The 14729-nt window shown below is 44.9% G+C and overlaps 1 protein-coding gene across 2 annotated transcripts in view; it reads right to left on the reverse strand.

Moving 5' to 3' along the window:
• WDFY2 (WD repeat and FYVE domain containing 2) overlaps positions 1–14729 on the reverse strand; it is a 56047-nt gene that overhangs the window by 35614 nt on the left and 5704 nt on the right. Inside the window, exon 1 of one of the 2 annotated variants that reach the window (XM_084506179.1) lies at positions 2237–2348. The exons of the other annotated variant lie outside the window; for it this stretch is intronic. The gene's annotated coding sequence lies outside the window, so the exon portion shown is untranslated. Of the gene's footprint in view, positions 1–2236; positions 2349–14729 lie in introns of those variants that run through there. 2 annotated transcript variants of the gene reach the window in all.

The raw sequence follows: 14729 nt of genomic DNA on the forward strand, positions 1-14729 counted from the left end.
TTTTATCCATCTCCCCCCACCCTTACGTCCCCCAGCAGTGTTTGCTTATTTGACAGCAGCTGCGCATGTTTTTTCATTCAGACCGGCATAATTTAGAAACTTCCAACATATGGATGAAAGAAAAAGGGAGATATATTTATCAACATTAGATTCTCTCTGTGATACACTGTCATCCACTCGCTATGTTCTCCCACAGTTCTTCCCATCTCCCCAGTCCCCAAATCAGCTTATCTGCTGATTTGGGGCAGCTGACTGGCCCAGACTGCATTAGGCTGGCAGGAAACAGCGGATTCACCAGCTACAGCCCCAAGGGGCGATCCCAGAACCACGTGTTCCTTGCAAGAAAGGTGGAAAGAAAATAAGGAATGAGAGCAACAGGCAGAGGCAGTCACATACCAGGGGAAACCTCGATGGTACACATCATGTTTTCTCCTTGTAAAGATGAGCCCAGAAAGCAAAGTCTGTTGCATAAGCATAGGGGGGACACAAGACCAGCTCCACCATCAGGTCTGGAAACATGCATCATTTAAACATGTCAAATGGTGCAATGCATTGCAGTGCAGCTTTGTAAAGGGATCTGGAGGAACTCTGTACTGACAGGAGGCCATTGCTTAGGCGGCTGTTAGCCATCCACCAAACCAGCAATGCCTGCAGCAGCTCCTGTTCGTTTATCCAATTGCTACCTTACAGGTAACTGCTGCTTTGCACTGAGACAGCTTCCTGTTCATGGCAAAACCATCAAACATTATTAAAGTCTCTCTGTACCTCGTTATTTTTTATTTTTTTTTTTTACTACTTACTATACCTTGTAGTCTGCATTGTGTTCTCCTGACTGATTTTTCTCTAGAGGGTTACAAGAAGAATCCTCTGCAGTTCCTGCCCAGACGCTGCCTCTGCTTTTATTCTCCAGGTCTTGATTGCTGCCACTCATCGGGGAAGTACTGGCCTTATCTTGGAAGAAACAGATTTGAGGTCTCAAGATAAAGATCAGCTCTGAAGATCTGCTTCTGTGTTTTGCAGCCCTTCACGTTTAAGTCTTATTCCAAGCTAATACAAAAGGCAACATCTTGAAGTCCAAAAGTTCTTACAAGGTCATGCTACTGGGCACGGGGATAACAATAAAGGTGTTAATATTTATATATTCAAAGGAATCAGGTATTTGAGGCAGAGCACTTCAAAGCAAGGACTTTCAGCTTCATTTCTCTTTTTAGCTCCTGGGCAACTACGTATTTTCATGGGAAACCTGATCCACTTTTCCCATCCGGAATAAAGAGAGGGTTCCTCACCAGAAAGCTTACGTTCAGTAAGCTCCCATCCCAACATGTCCAAATTCAGAGAGATAAGGATTCTTGGACTCACGAAGAAACACCGAGAGCTAACAGATGCACAGCTTACAGCAAATGCAAACTACTTCATAACACAGAGCTGGCCTGTAGCAGCAGCACAGCACATCATCAGCTGTGCAACACCATTAGAGGCAGCACACAGCATCCCCAGCATGGTCAGCGTGGTGCCTTGCCTGTTACTGCTATGAACAAAAGGCAGTCCTGAGCTATTCTGCTAGCAACTGGAGGATGACTTGTAGGATTTCTTTTTAGGAAAAGGGCAACGTGGTGTAAAACAAGACAGATACACACCACAGATCGTTGGGTTAAGAAATATTTTCACGGTGGCCAGAATTACATGCAGAGGTGTTGCATGTCACAGCTTCTTCCACACCACTTTACTCACAGATGCTGCCTTCCAGCAAGACACTGCTAGTTAGCACAGAAATGCAAAGAAAAGTGCCCGAAGTAATGACCTGGGCTATTTGAGAGCCATCAAAACCAGGGGATGGCAGCAGATTGAAGCGGACCTGATCCATCACTGCCCTTGACAGAGGACACCAGATTTTAAGTGGTAATGCAAGGCAGGAGCCAGCTAGAGCCCACCCAGTGGGTGAGTCAATCCTGGTGTTATCAGTTAAAGCCCCAAATCAGCTCACAGCATCTGCTGGGGGAAAAACGAGCTGAGAGGAGGTAAAGGCAGTGAATATGGGAAGGCTGCTTTGCGATTCTGCTGAATTCAGCAGGTTCAGCACCGCCTGAAAAACCAAGTCAGGTTTGTAATTCTGGCTCAGCTCTTCACAGATCAGACAGGATTGCTTCTTAAGTGGAGGGCACGGGGGAGAGGAACAGCTTTCCCTGCAGACAGTTAAGCTACTGTGCAAGAAGTTGGAGAGGATACATCCAGTTACCTCAAGCCAGAAGATGTGCTTCCCACAAGCTAGAACTACGCTCTTCTGGTTTCAAACTCCACGCATGTTGTGCTGTATCAAGCAGTGCCTCCTCCCACTCTCCTGCTCTGGCATTTGAGTCACGCCGAAGCCATCCAGGTGAAACAACCTGACGGTCCGGTCAGCCTCTTCCACGTTTCATAACTTCCAGGAGTGAATCCTGTCTGGTTATCAGCAGCACCCAGAGCTTTGGAGGGATACGTGCAAGCCAGGAGCAGTTATCAAAAATGTAAACCATTAACAGCCTTCAGCAGATTAAGCAGTTTACTTAATTCAGCTATGTCCCAACTACAGCATCTGGAGGGAGGCAATGCACAGGGTGGTGGAAGTGTTTTAATCATTTACTCAGAGGCCTTTGGGAGCTAAACATTTTTGTTTGTCCCGGGGGTAGGATCTGGCCCCTAAAACAGATCAGCTGGACAGTTTGCTCTAAATTACACCAACAAACAGCAACTGCAAGTTTACAGAGAAGCCCCAAAACAGTTATGACCTTGAACACTGAAGCGAACAAATGGGTTGTTTTGGAAATACACACAGATTGTCATCATCTGCACTGCACAGGATAAATAAGGGCAAGCTAAAAATGCATCAACCAGATGATTTCACAAACACATCTTCCCCTCGCTTGTACTGCACCTTTAAACACTTATTTCTCTCATGTAAGTCTGAAAAATCAAGGTTTGTCTTTGCTTTTCCCACTCTCTTTTTAATTTATTTTTTTTGGCTTGATAACTTAAGTTTATTTTGATCAAGTGTTTAAAGGAAAATACCTCAGTGTAAAGAACCAAGAGCTCACGGTACGGCAGCTCCATGCTAATCAGAAGGCACTGATCGTTAGGGATTTACATCCTGACTTCCCTGGTGCTTGACTACTAACTTGTATCTAAGACATACAGGCACCGAAGACAGTCCATTAGTCTCCTTCCCTTCCAAATCAATCACTTAAAAGCTTAGAGCCATTTTTCTGGACTCCCATCAGTTCTCCCAGCCAGCCCACGCTGCCTGCTCCTCTGGCACCCCTCATGCTCATGCGCATTTCAGCCATGCTGTTCCTCTCCCCAGAGCTTTGGCTCCAGCACTCTGGTTACGCGAGGGCTGACAGTGATTTACACGTCCTGCTAGGCTCGGCCATTTAAAAACACTCACGCAACTGGCAAGAACATAGATTTCAGATGTGTGTGTACGTGGGGGAAAGGCGCAGACACTCGCTCTGCATCCCAGCCTTCCTGTTTTCAGCAGCGCCCATCAACCAGGGACCAAGGTCACCCCTCTCCTTGGCAGCAGCGAGGTTTCAGCATTGGTGCATCCCCAAATAACTGCAGTGGTAGCCCCCATACCTGCTCCAGCAGCTGTTGTCCCCTTCCTCACCAAGTCAAACACGGCTTGGAAGCTACAAGGCAAAGGTAAATATTGCCATCCCCTTCGTCTCATCTCACTGCAAAGGAAAATCCCTTCCCATCTAAAAACAGTAGAAAAATGCAACTCAGCATCCCAGCCCACTCCCCGTTGCCTGAGAGGCATCACGCGTTTGCTGTCTCAAAAAATCTGAATGCATTTCAATAATAAACAGGTTTAATCAAGTCCACTGCTAAACTGGGGACTGCTGCGGGCTGCTGGTGGGAAAAGGGATGCAGGAACACAAAGATGCAACGGGACTTCAGGTTTTCAGAAGGCGACATCTGGTAGATAACAGCAGCTGAACGTGCCAAATACCTTTCACATCACCAATGCACGAGGCTTTTGGTGTTGTTTTCAAACCAGATTTCTGGTGCCAGTGCTTTTCCGATCCAAGCTGTCCCATCTCGCTTTTGTATCAGATGACTGCTGAATATTGCTAATGCTGAATGCTGTTAAATACCAGGGATGTGCAACTGCTCCAGGACTTCATGCAGGAAGTCTTTTTTCAGCCTGCCTCTTCTGAATATCAAATGGCTAAGACAGAGCCAGGGAAAGAATGAATAAACAGGAAGGTGAGGAAAAGGAGAGAGCGAGGTGAGAGGAGATGTATTATTGATAGAACATGAATGGGAAGAACAAGCAGTAGGGAGCAGGTTATAAACTACAAATGACACACAGCCTGCAGGAAGGATGGCAGTGAGCATTTGATTTAGCAACCCCTAGGCAAGGAAACTGAACCAGCACAGTATTCTGGTAACAACAGACCTAGCCAACTGAGGCAACAGGCAGCAGACAAACCCTCCGAGCCCCAAGACTCGCCCTGCACCCCAGTTATTGAGATGGCTGGGGCATCAAGGAGGTGTGTGTGAGGTCACCCCAACACCAGAAGGAAGGGAGAACTCAACTCGTGTTTACGAAGCAGTCTGGTGGTGACAGACGTGGTAATGAAAACCCTTCCAGCTGCACTCGACAACTGAATATTTCCCTGCCTGTAATCTCCAAATATGTAACACGGAAAGTATTTCCTCCATTAAGGCTTCTCTGCGTGGTGTGCTGGCACCTACCTCAGTGCTTCACAAATGGGAGGTTGGGACACTGCTACCTGGGACAGGAAACACATCAGGCTGATTAGCTTTTGGCTAACAGGTTAACTGGATTATTTTTTTTTTCCCAGGAGTGGGAGGAGGGGAATGGTATTTAAGGCAAACAAAGGTTGCCTTAAATCCATCATTGTGAAATAAGCATATTGAAAATTAAGCAATAGTTTAAAGTTTAAAAAAAAAAAGGGAGTCTAATGAAGACTATTTACCCAAATTCAAATCCAAGGTTTGTTCCCCCCTGCCCCAACAGTGAAATTTGTACTTGAAAGAAAATACACAGTAAAAATGTTTTTCAGGGAGAGAAAAAGCTTCAGTCCAAATGGCTTCCTCTGCAGGGCTCACAGAAAGTTTCAAGTTTCAGCACTGGCTGTTAAGAAGTTCCTCCTCTTGTGGCCTCCCAGATTCAGTCAAGTTGCTATTGAGACTCAAGAATAAAAACTTTTGTTGTTGTTCAAAAGAGCTTAGCTAACAATAAGGAAGCACACACCGTGGAATCAGACTTGGTCCCGTTTAGAAAACATTTACAAAATATGGATATTAGTTTAAAAAAGCAAAAATAAATGAAAAATAAATCAAAGCACAGATAATTTGAGATTCTTTTAAGTCAGCCCTGGGTGGGTAGAGAAAGGATCCACCAGGACCCAGCTCCACAGGAGAACCTAAGCACAGTGATACCAAACGTGAGCAGGTTTCACTAAGTGCACAGATTTGGTAGCGCTGCCCTGACAAAAGAGGCAGGTTCTCAAAAATGGGGCAGTTCAAGCCAACCACTGCAAAATGCCAAAAAGATGTGAAATCCCACAGTCTTCCCCAGGCCCTGACACATCCTACAGCTGTAGTTTGGACTGCATAAGCACAGGGATCCCAGCCTGCCTCCTCGTGTACTCCACAACAGCTTAGCTGTAAGAACACGTAACGGGGAGGACCAGGAGGGCTCTGAGATCTCCTCAGCGTGCAGGCGCTGACACCACACTCTCCAGAATCGAAGCTCAAGCAATCTGGGGGAATAAAAACAAATTAAATGAATAACTGATACTAAATCGCCTGGCAGGACAGCCAGTTTCTGAAACTTTCAGTTTCAGCAATTGATTCCATCCTTCTTTGCCCAAGCTGCTTGATTTTTTTTCCAGGTACTAGATAACCTCACCAAACAGCAACACCAGCGTCACTCTGATCTGTGATTTCTGGAAATCATATCGATTTGGTTGCATAGGAGGAAAGGGGAGCCAAGCTAGACATCTTGTCCTGTTTATTTTCATGTTACTCATGCATAAATTATGAGTAGCTATCAGTTAAGTATATTTGACTCCAAACCTTCTCCCCTCCCTCTTACTAGCTGGTTAAAATTGTTTCCATAAGATTGATGCAATGGGTCCTCAAGGACAACTTCTGTGTGCATCTGGAGGGAGAAAGTGCAATTTAGTGGTACAGCAAAAGAAGCAGATTTTGTAGACAAACGCTATAAAAACTGCTGTAAAACCACTATCACCTGGGTATTCGAGGTACACAGGATTCTAGGGAAGTCTTTTTATTTTCTTGATCCTCTGATCTTGGACCTTGAAGAGGCAGTAAGCCTTGTAGCTGGCTGAGCTGAAACGATCTCACACAATCTCCTCGGTACCAGAGGACCCAGACCAGGGGATAGTTTCAGATCAGTCATCCTGCGAACAGCTGAAATGATGTTAAAAAATAAACAAGAAACTTTCCCTAGAAGAGGAATAAAGACAAAAGGCTCCTCCAACAGGACACCCCGCCGTGGCAGTGGAAGGTAAGGGAGCCCTGCGATCCCTGCCTCGTGCAGCGCTTCAGCAGCACTCATCTGATCCTGCTCACGAGGTCGGCAGCAAAACTCTCAGATGACATCGGAGCGGGGTGAAACCAAGCGTGATACTTTCGTGTTTGTTTACATGTGGAAGCAAAGCAAATTAGTTGTTCCTCCTAGCAGGAGACCTATCAGGGTTATTGGGATGGGAGGTGGATAAAGCACGCTTCAGTTCAGGATAGGGTCTTCCCCAGCTCCCAGACTCTTTTCTAATAGCACAAAATTGAAAAAAGCAAAATGAAGTGGTGTGGGGGTAGGCAAGCAGCCTGTAAGCAGCCTGTACAAAAATAAGCTTTGAAACTATGGAAAAGATAATTTATCCTCACAATTTTGTCAGTGGCGGGCAAACTGGACAAGGCAAAAAGACCTGCAGAACAAGTGTCACTCCCTGGACAGTGCTTTCTGTTGCAAACACATTCCCAAATACTTCATTTAATTTGTGTACTCAAAATTTCCCGTGCTTTTCTCAGGTAGAGAAGCTCACAAGCCGTGGAAGTTGCACGCTTCCTCTTCGTGGTTCCTGTGTGGCATTACCAGCTTTGACTAGGAAACGGAAGTTTCTTATCTCCTGTCCACCTTGAAGTTTTAGGCCAGCCTATGTAGGACAGTTCTCTACAGTCACTTGGCAGCAAAACCAAAGATCTTACTGAAGCCTTGAGTTACAGCAAGAGATGCTTGAGGTGAAAACAATGCTTGGAATAAGGCATGGATACTCCACACTGGCAGCCCTCAGAGCAGCCCCACTGCCATGAAGATGCCACCTGAGGACGATGCAAGCGGGACACGAGCTGGCGTGCAAAGATGAGTTCCCATCTCTTCTCCCCGATCTCCAGGACACGATGAAGCAATGCTCCGCTCAGACCAGTCAAACGTACTTCTCCGGGCATCACATGAGAGGAAAGGGCTCACGCAGAGAGATTCCCTTTACTGGCTGATGTCCCACGCAGGAATTTGGCAGTGCCTGCACTTCTGCTCAGTGCTGCAGCCTCCACAGGTCTGCCCTCCCCCAGACATCTGGTTAAAGTTAATCTTAAGAACCTCAAGCTACTTTTGGTCTCAAATTCAGGCTTTTCAAACTTATTGTTACACATCTCAAACCAGCAGAAATGCTGACAGATTGACCATTATTAAGGCCCACGCCTTGTTTAAACCAGCAATTTTATTTTATTTTTTAATCACAGAACCAATATCTCTTAGGCAAATTGATACCTCATCAACAGGGGCAGCCACATGAGCTGGGTGCCCTGGACGTGTGAAATCTATCTAGGTTAATTAATGATATAGGCCTGGGACAGGACTCTGGCAGTGAAGCCATCTGACACAGAAAAGAGAGGCTGCATCCAAGCTGTGGATTGGGAATGGTCCCTGGCCCAACCTCATTTCCACGGCTGGGGTGGTTTGGGACCAAGCGAATTGGCTCACAGCACGGACATTGCCTGGTACCAGCAGTCAGGCAGGACAGCCAGCCAGATTCCCCTGCCTGAAAACATACACCGGCACTTTTAATCTTATTAGAAATTATCCATTATAGCTACTGGCTCTGGGTTCAGCTGCCTGTTTCTCCCAGCTAGTTGATGTAGTTACTGGAAAGATGGAGCAATACTGATCTTGTTGAAGTCTGTCCTACATGTACTGCTATTTGCAATTTTGCGCTCATCTACAAGGACTAAAAACTTGGAACAATGTGGGGCTTATTGTCTCTACTCACAACAGCCTTCCTTTTCTGGTTACATTGTACCACAGTAATACACCAAGGTGGTCCACGTTTTCCCATTTTTCCTCCTTCATTTTTATTAGCCTGAGGTCACTGTAAAGGTATAAGCCAGCAACTGAATAAGCAGCAATTTCTGGATTAAAAAGAGCCATGACTCGCAGCCATAAAGGGAAAAATCAGACAAGAACAACAACAAAAGAAGGGCAGACCATGGCCAGGATAATGCTTCAGAGCATCAACAGCTGGCTTGCAAATCAGGAGCCTGCCAGCAGACAAAGACAATGTCTCTTGTTTCTGGAAGAATACCATTGAATCTGGGGTGTCAATTCATGCACACACACCACTTTTTGAAACCACATTTTGCACTTTTCAATCTGCATGCAACAATTTTGAGCACAAAATACCATGTCATTTGTTGTCCCACATCCAATTTTTTTTTTTTTGGTGGTCAAAACAGTCATTTACCTACTTCTTCCTTACCACCCACTACAGAAGAACACTTGTCTACGTATTAATGGACACGTTTTTGTAATTAAGTGATGAATAACAATTATGCTTGTTTCTAAATGAATCTGACTCTATAAACCATGTAAAAGTGTCTGTTCATGTAAAAAAAGTGCACATGACCACAAGCTCAGCTTTAGAGCAAACAAAAGGAAAGACGATGGGAGACACTGACCTAGGTGCTCCAAGCCATTTGTTAGCTTCACCCAAACTTCGTGCTGGGCATCTCAAAGTTTGCAGGACTTGGGCCATTCGTTCAGACTTGTTTACACCCCATAAAAAGCAGACAGCTACGTTCATCCCTGATTATTCCGAAATGGTTTTCAAATCATCATAGCTTTAGAAGGACAAATATAAGCTGTTACCTAAAGGATGCTATGGATGAAACTAGTTGGGGATGGAGACTTCTTAGATTTTCTGTTAATAAAAACTTATTAGGGAAATCCTCACCAAGCTCACCTGCCATCTACCAAAGAACCTATTTGGGAAGAAAGAAAGGAGGTGTCAAAACAACCTAAATAATAGAGGACCTTTCAGAATTCAGATAAATTTGATGCATTTCCAAGCATTACAGCATGTATTTTTTTAAAACAATCAGCACATTCATTGTTCTTTCCCTACTGCTTTCTCTGGTATCTAATATGGGTCAGCCACAGCATTTGAGAAAAAAAAATTAATGACTGGAAACTTAAGTACCAGGTCAACCAGTACTCACAGAATTTCTGGTTAGAACAGAAACCCCCTATTTTTTCTTTTAATCTCCTACTCCAAAATGAAGATTTTGGAACAGAATTAGTGGTACAAGCTACTGCGGGATTTCCTACCTTCCTGCTGGTCTTGTGCTCCCTCATCATGAAAGCAACTACAGGGAGGAAAGAGCACAGAAAGGGGAAGATAAGGTGCCAAGCATCAGTGTCAGAGCCCCACTGATGCCTCCCAAAGCAACATGCCCATCTGTGCAGCCTGGAGAAACCATGCTACAATGGCTCATTGCACTCAACAGGGCTCCTCATCTGCCCGTGCTTTACAGCTTCAGCTGCTGCAGGACTCCAAGCACCACAAGTTCTCTACATTTTTTCAGTGTTTTTGCTTTTTGGCTACAAATAAATGTAACAACAACATGAATAAGAACCTGAAGGATGTAGCTCAGTAAGTTTTTTGTATGAGACTGAGCCGATGTCCCTGCTGAAGTCTGACAGAGCCATTTGCTAGCTGGTATTTTGGAAGCATGGTAACAGATTCAGCTATTCCCGTTCATTTACTGGCAGTTGCAGAAGTCAGCGAGAAGAGATTTGTTTATGAAGTCTGATTCATTTCCTGAAGGGAAGAGCCTGCGCTCTTCTTAGGAAATGGATTAGTGTCTATATGTTGTGTAACCAGCCCCTTCTACATAACATACTGTGCCAATTACAGTGGTCTACCATGCATCAGAGCTGAAGCTAACTGCTTCCCCTGCTCCCTCCTGCCTGAAGAAATCCAGCATATGTCTATTCTTAGCTGGTAATGGCAGCTAATACAATTTCAAAACCCCTATTACTCCTGACTTCGGATGCAATGCAACCTAGAAAAACGATGTGCCATTAGACAGACTTTTGCCCTTCAGACAGTGCTAAAAGCCTTAACTGTTAAGGCAGCACACAGCACAGGTGGGGCAAGGCTCTGGTGGACCTAACACACACTTTTGGAGCTTTATAATTCAGACAGACTGACCGGGTGGAACATAAAATAGGGCTCTGTGACAGAGAATAAAATGCATCATTTCCCTGAAGCAAGAAGTATCAACTTTTTAATTCCAGACATTAAATAACTTTAGCCCAAGCTAAGGGTACAATAAAGCCAAAGGTGTCCATTCTGACTTGACAGATACGTTATTTTTTCATCCCTCTCCCTCAGCACAATTACTATAGAGCTGGTTTATTCCTCCTCCCCATGGCTTTTAGCACAAGCAGAAACTGATTAAAACCAACCAAACTAACAAAACAAACAACAACAATTGTCATAATGGCTTATTAAAAGCAGTCATTTGGCTCTGAAAGCCAAACTCAGGGCTCTTTGAAGAAGGCCCTGCCACCTCCCTCTCAGCTGCCGGCCTGCAGAAAGTAGGCCTCAGGGGGGCCGCTGGCTGCTGAGGGGATCCTGAAGGGATCCAGAGGGACAAAAAGTGGCCCCAGGGACTACACGTCCAAGCCCAAGACTTCCTACTGGTCATCTGGCAATTGTGGAAGTGTGGTCAGCTATTGGGGCTGTTATTGGGTCAGTTATTGAGGCTGGAGCTGCTGAAATAGCTGGGGAGTGAATGACACAATTCGTAATGCCAACCAAGACACCATGAAGAGAAACCTGCTCGCCACTAAAATGCTGTTGGTGATTTTTATTATATTGTGTGTGTAAAACTATCCTCTGCACGTGCTGCTGTAGAACAAGAGGCTTTCACAACATCAATTTTTGAGCCACTCTTTGGATGCCACTGTAGCCTACATCTGCTCTAGCAACATGAAGGGGGAACCAAAGTGACCCTGTGTCAAACACAGAAGCAGGGATGGAATAACGAAATGAGAAGACACTGCTTAATAACACTAAGGACCAAGAAGAAATATTTAAAGTTAATTCAGCACATAAATGAAATGGGTGCCAACTACTGACAAATAAAACGTAAGCCATCATTTCCAGTTTCACAGCGCTGAAATTCCTCAGGTTTCCAACACACATAAAGGGGGCAAAATACTTAATAAGGAGCCATCTATTAGAAGAGATTACTTTACGTGGTTTTCTGAGATAAGAGGCAACTCGATGATATAACCAGGCAATCCCTTCTAGATCCCTGTATAATAAACAGGCCTAGAAAGAATACAGATAGGCAAATACCTTACAGATTATCAAGTCTGACAATATATTCAGCCAGAATCTGTAAAGAAAAAAGCTTCAGTGTGTACATTGTCAGAGAAGCGAGCAAATCAGAGGACATCTGTACGATAAGCCGTGCTGTGCTGCTTCAGAAAGGATGAGCAGCAACCCAAAGGAAAGCATCATAGCAGATGAATTTCAGTGCTTTCCTGCTTCATCTTATCATGCATCACAATAAACATACCCATTTATTCTCTTAATCACTGCCCAAATATATATTTTTAAACAAAAAACCCTACAAGCCATGGATAAGCTAAGTAGTGTGGAAGTAGGAGACCGCTGGTACCTGTATCTCAAAATCTTGAAATCCTTGCACGCAGAGGATAGGCCCCACTGTTGGTGTCCTGAAGCAATACCAGAGCCTTCTCTCATCACTCATCCGCTGGCATACACTAGTTAGCATCAACGTAATTGTGTGTTTGCTCTACCTTATTACCTTTAAAGCTAAGTAAAAGCTTTAGCACCAACTCATGATGAGACCTTACTAGACCTTCAAAAGCAGAAAAGCTGTTTACTTTGAGACCCTAAAGTACTCCACAAGGCAGATGCACTGCCTGCTTAAAAATACAATTAAGCCTTTATTTGCTATTTTAAGTGAATTTGGAGCTGAAGGTAAATTCATCAAATTTGTACTCACTGCTGGAGGTGCAAAATCTCATTATCTATCACATTTTAAACACAGGGATGGATCTTCCTTCCGTGCCCCTTCGAGACAGCGCAATGCATTTGCTCTATCATCTGAATCCAGAGAATCCAACCTGGTGGCAAAATAGGCCAATTCACATTAGGACAGCCTTTTCTCAGATTTCTCTCGGCAGGACTCGGCATGAAGGAAACTGCTGCTACAGGCTGGTAAAGGTCAAAAGCATTGCCTTGTGGGGTTGATCGACCACCCACCACTGTTATTTCAAAAACCTGCTAGGATCATTGATCTTTACCTCACAGTAAGACGGAACAATGCAGAACTTGAAGAATAAAAGACTACTGAGAAGTTTGATCTGAAGTTAACTTGGCAGCAGAACAGCCATGCTCTTCTACCTAGGACTGTGCTTTGGCATCGCCTTAGATTCAGTGCTCAAAACCTTAAGAGTTCCCTGAAAAACTTGATTTAGATGGAGAATACACATGGTATGATGAGCAAAGCCCATATGTTCAAAGTCTGGCCAAGGTTAGTTACACAACAGTATTTCCTGCAGACTGACTAAGAGAAAAATTAAAACACCACTTTTTTTTTTTTTGTAAACCCAGCCCCCACAACTGTTCTCCCTTTAATGAGGATAAAGGCTGTATTTTCACTATACAAAATTTCAGCGCAGTCTAATGTTCAAAGCTTATTATTCACTTTCTGATACACAGATATTCATTTTGACCATTATTTATTTGCAGTTTCAAGTCATTAGGCACACAGGCTATGACACACAAGGGTCCTAGGAGATGCATATGGTTATGTGATTATGCAAAGCTCCCTCCCTGGAGGACTGCCTGGCAAACTCACCCTCGCCTGCTTCTCCTTTCACGTAATTGTTCTTCCCGTTCTCCAGGCTTGCTCCAGCCACTCACCCAACCTTGGATAACATTTACAGCATTTGATACCTCACCTAATGAAAGGATAAAGGAGGCCATTGTATTTTCTCTTTGCTAAAGTGACCGACGTGGGATGAAGCTCAGCTGAGCAGCCTGCCTGCCACCACTCGAGGCTGTGCCCACCACCATCCCAGCCTGCTGCATCCTACAGCACTGGGGCTGCATCCATCACTCCCCCGAACCACATGAGGAAGGGAAACAGCTGTTTTCTTTCTCACTCTTTTGCAAGAGCTTACAGTAGGGATTACTGCGAGATCATGTAGCTAGCTGCAGCATTTTACATAAAGCCACCCGTATCTGGCAGGTGTGTGATGGAAGAACCACGGGCAAGGCAATTAAAATGCAGCTTCTGGAGAGTTTTTATGTGAATGGCCCTTCAACATCCGAGAGGCTACGGTGCACAGAATGCAGTGATGTACAGAGGATGTGTGTGCAAAAGCCAGCTTCTCTCCTTGGGGCACTCTCCATTGTGTACGAAGCTTTCAAAGCCTCCTAGCACAGGAGCAGCGCATTACGCTGTCCCGTATTCTCCTCCCCGTTTGTTCTCCGAGACACCAAGCATGTTCTGACTTCAGACTGTTGCAAACAGCATTCTGCAAAACAAGGGACAGCAGGTTTTTGGAAGCACTCCTGCACTACTTTTCAGCAGTTTTCCTGCATACATTATTGTGTACATGGCAGCTGCTGCACACAGATCACAGGCAACACACAGCTTGTAGAAACCAGTGCAGCTGGAGAGAGGGAATGAAGAGAGGAGTCTGCCTCAACAACCCAAATCCTTCCGGGCAGGCCAGACAAGCTATTGACATATTTTTAAGGTGCCACAACTTCATACAATATTTGAGAGCTTCTATCTGCTAACTGAGCTTCAATGAAAAGCCAACCTTACCACACTAGCCTGGTAGCTTCAAAACCATTGCAATGCATTTATTTTGTGATATTGCAGTTGTTTAACACTGCGGCATCACTGTCTCCTCTAAACATCTTCAGCTTTAGGAGAAAAACCAGCAGGTTTTCTGCGAGAGTCCCTTTTGAGTTATATGCCAGCCCCGTGCTGCACAGCCACTCCGTAACGCCCATTTGTGTTTCTGCCAAGGGCTCAGGGCGCACAGAGGTGGCATTGTGCTGTCCCCTCTCTGCAAGGGGCATTGTTCGGCTGTGGAGCTGGAGCAAGTGCAGGGGAAGGTCACCGAGCCACACAGCGAAGCCTGACGGATATGAGATGTGGCGATGAGAGATCTGCGTAAAGAGATGCCGGTGAAATTAAGCTGGGGTCAGGGAAGACAAAAAGAAAAACAAACCCCAGTTAATGTGGGAGATGGGTGTGCCATCCTAGAACTTGCAGAGCACTGTGCAGCAAGTGGCAGAAAATTAGGCTGCTGCCAGGCATGTGGCAGGTGTATTAGGCAGCTCTCTATTTCAAACAGA

This window comes from Aythya ferina (assembly GCF_964211825.1).
Source record: "Aythya ferina genome assembly, chromosome: 1".
NCBI lineage: Eukaryota > Metazoa > Chordata > Aves > Anseriformes > Anatidae > Aythya > Aythya ferina.